The sequence below is a fragment of the Cornus florida genome, unplaced genomic scaffold (assembly GCF_030987335.1).
Source record: "Cornus florida cultivar Cherokee Brave unplaced genomic scaffold, ASM3098733v1 CherokeeBrave_3.0.0_Hap2_Chr03, whole genome shotgun sequence".
Classification (NCBI taxonomy): Eukaryota; Viridiplantae; Streptophyta; class Magnoliopsida; order Cornales; family Cornaceae; genus Cornus; species Cornus florida.
The window spans coordinates 70,010,335-70,014,075 of NW_026775573.1; positions in this window are offsets into that span (position 1 = coordinate 70,010,335).

Genomic DNA, 3,741 nt, shown 5'->3' on the forward strand with positions numbered 1-3,741 from the left:
CCCTGACAAAACCTCTCGGTATCGTCCCTGACAAAACCTCTCGGTATCGTCGAATTCGGAGCACTTTTATTTTGGTGGGCCTTTGGGATTTTCATCTCAAATTAAGGTAGGAGATGTTTTAGGTTTAAATTCTTGTTATATAGCACGCTTGTGATGCTTATACTACTTGTTTGCATGATTAAATATAAAATCTAGAAATTTTATTATTTATTTTTCTTGTACGGGATCTAATTTTCCCGGTTGCTCATGACTTGGTTTAAACATGTAGCATGATTTTATAATGCCCCTTGATATGCTCATTGTCGTGTATTAAAATTAGAACATTTGAATAAGGATTAAAGATTTTATTTAATATTTATCTTAGGTGAAAGATTAATTCACATGGCCTTAACTAGCTTAAAATCAATATGTGTTAGCATATTAAATTAGGCCTTAGCATGCTCTCCAACATAGTTGACTTTGAAAGTGTTTGGAGGTGTTTCGAAAATTAGCAATTATTAATTAATTTGATTAATTAATTTGCCCCGAGTGCACTATTCACTCTATTTAAATTCCGACTTGATATTCTTGATTTACATGCCATATAGCTTCACACATATTTGATTTAGAATATTCAGTTAGGTTTTGAAACCTTTTATTTAATTAAATTCCATGTTTAAGATTTAATCCTCATGGTGATATACAACTTGGAATTGTATTATGGCATGCTAGACAATTAAGTTTTGGTATGGTTGTTCACATGTATTAAATTGGGATTTATTGCATGAGAACTGCAACTTTTGTTTTATATTTAACTTTAGTGAAAGTTTTATTCACATGGTCTTAAATTGAATGAAATAAGCTTGTAATGTGATATTACATTAGTCCTTGGCATGTTCTCTAAGATATGTTAAATTGAGAGTATTTGGTTAAGTTTGAAAATTTAGAGATTTTAATTAAAAGAATTAATTAAAATCTATTTTGTGGTCCCATTAGCTTAATTAAGATTTTAACTTGATATTTGTGTTGGCCATGACTTGTTTACTAGTATATATTAATTGTGGACCATTTGAAGTTGTTTTAGAACCTTGGTAATTAAATTAGCATGATTTAATTAAAGTTCTACTTTGTTGTTCCAACAACCTAATTGAGTTTTAGAATGGATATAGGTGATGACCATACCATGTCCTTTAACATGTATTAAATTGAGGTTATTTGGAATTGAATCGAAATCTAGAGAATTTAATTGTGTTTATCTATTTAAATTCTTTCAATTTGCTCCATGATCTAGTTGTGTTTTAGAAGTGGTTTCTATATTTAAATCATGGACTTAGACTTGTTGTATATTCATTTGGTTATGTTTTGAACATTGGATAACATAGTTGCTATGTTTGTATTCATGAGAATATGTTTTCCTTATTGAATATATTGTTGCCTTGTGTAATGATTTACACACTTCGTGTTTAACATCTTTCATGCATAGCGTGTAACGAATCACACACTGAAGATTCGACATTCATCATATCATATTAGTTATGGATTTAGAGCATGTATTGTATAGGTTTCCAAATTTGGTTGTGCTTAGTAGATAGTTGATTATCTTGCATATTCCTGTTGATATATGCGTTGTTGTACAACTTATTGATTTTGGAAACTTGGGGATGTCGTTGTTTGACTATGGCTAGGATGTGGTTCTAGTATGGGGGATAGTCCCTCTATATATAGTCTAGTGCACAAATAGGGAGGTTACCCATGGGCTAGTAACCCTAAAGTAACTATGTTGTCGGTCTGATCCGGCGTGACGTCCGAGTATCCACTTTGTTTGATTTCGCATTTCATTTCCAAGTTGATAACTAGATGATGTTGTAACTTGTTGTTTCTTATTTGTCGTTCCATTTTAAGTTACAGGATGTTAACTTTGCGAAATTATGCTTTATGCGTTGTATTGGAAGTTCCAATGTTGGTTAAATTGCATTGATATTGAAAATCGTGTTTTGACGTTCTAATAAAGCTTAGGATTGATCCTATTGATTTATTTATAACATAGACGTTAGGTGGCATGAACCACTACTGTTATTTTGTGCTTTAGATTCTAAGTTGATGGCTTTGAGAACTTAAACCTTGTTGCATTGTATAACATGCTATTTTATTGTTGAATTGCATGGATAATGTGATTCTTGTTAACTTGTATTCAAATATGCTTTTGTCATGTTGTATGGATTACTCTAGACCTAGTTCAATTGTATTGAAAATGCAATTCATGTTAATCTATGCTCAAGCATTCTTCTTGTCGTGTTCTTTGGATTATCCCAACCATGATTCGTTTCATACACGTATGTATATCATGATTCTTGTTGCTTAGACTCTAAGGTAGCTTAGGATGCTCCCCGAGTCTCACTTGAACATAGACGTTAGGTGGCATGAGCCCCTTTAACATGTTTCACCTTAAGGTGATAAATTTGTAAAATGCTAGGTCGATGCATGCTCATCTCCTACGAGTAGCTTTATGTTACTCAGCTCTACGATACTGGGGCATATTTCAGGTACGAAGACTTGGTTCGTGAAGCCTAACATTCCTTGAATGTCGTGTAGCTTTCAAGTTTCCATTTCATGCAAATGTTAGTATGAAATGTCATTTTGTAGACTTATATGTCAAAATATGTATATTTGATTCCATGTATGTAATGTGTACATAAGTGCACTCCTTTCAATGTATTTGATATGTATGAGATGAGGCCGGAGGCCAATGACATGTATATTGTATTCTATGCAACTTTTTAACTTCATGAAATGTTATGAAAACCTTGAAAAATCGCAAGCCATTGCTTCACCACGGTTGCATCGGGTGTGGGAATTCCATTTTCATTCTTTTATAGGGTCTTATTAATCTTGTATGAAGTGTGACCAAGGGCCAAATGGTCATTAGACTCCATTTCACATTTTTGGATTCCATGTTTTCCATTCCAAGTCCATTTTTGCCTTTTTGCTCGTTGGGGGTCAGATTTTGTATCGGCTATATTTTTAAGCCATAGACCATTGTAGTGCGTCTAAATAGGTAAGTTACGTTTGCGTGCATGGTCGTTTCCGGGCAAAACCTTATCGTTTGCGTTTTGAGCCTCTTGTGAATTCATTTCGCATTTTTTTTTTTGCATATTCTGATCTAGGGGCATTATGGACCTTTCACATCAGTTTTATTTTCTTCTTTTGACATGGTTGAATAGAAAACATGATTTTAGGGGGGTTTTTTCTTCGTGTTTTTTCAGAAAATGTCGTCTTGGTACCGAAAATCCCTTGTGAAGTTTCAGCTTCTAGTTTTCATTTAGCAGCTTTATAACCCTCTTGTTCAGTTCTGATCTAGGGGCATTTTGGGGATTTCACAGTGAGTTTTTTTCGATTACGTCTATAAAGTCGGGTAGAAAACTCGATTTTAGGGGGGGTTTCTTCTTCGTGTTTTTCCAGAAAAACTCATCTTGACCTCTGTTTCAAGCCTCAGTTCTGGGCAGATCAAAAAAAATGTAGCAGCAGCCAAGGGCTACCACCAGCCATGTCTTTGGGCGCCGGCATGCACGCCGGTGGGCTCGCGCATGGGCACCGTGTGCGCTATGGCCCCTTGTCGGGCCGCCGCGACGTCAATTCTTCTTTTGGGCTTTTCTCCTTCGTTCGGACTCCGATTCAAGTGAATTTTTTTTTGAACTTGACTAATTTTTTGCTGTCTTTCCAACGGTGTGCTTGGTTGCACCCGGTTCTTCCTGGATAATTACC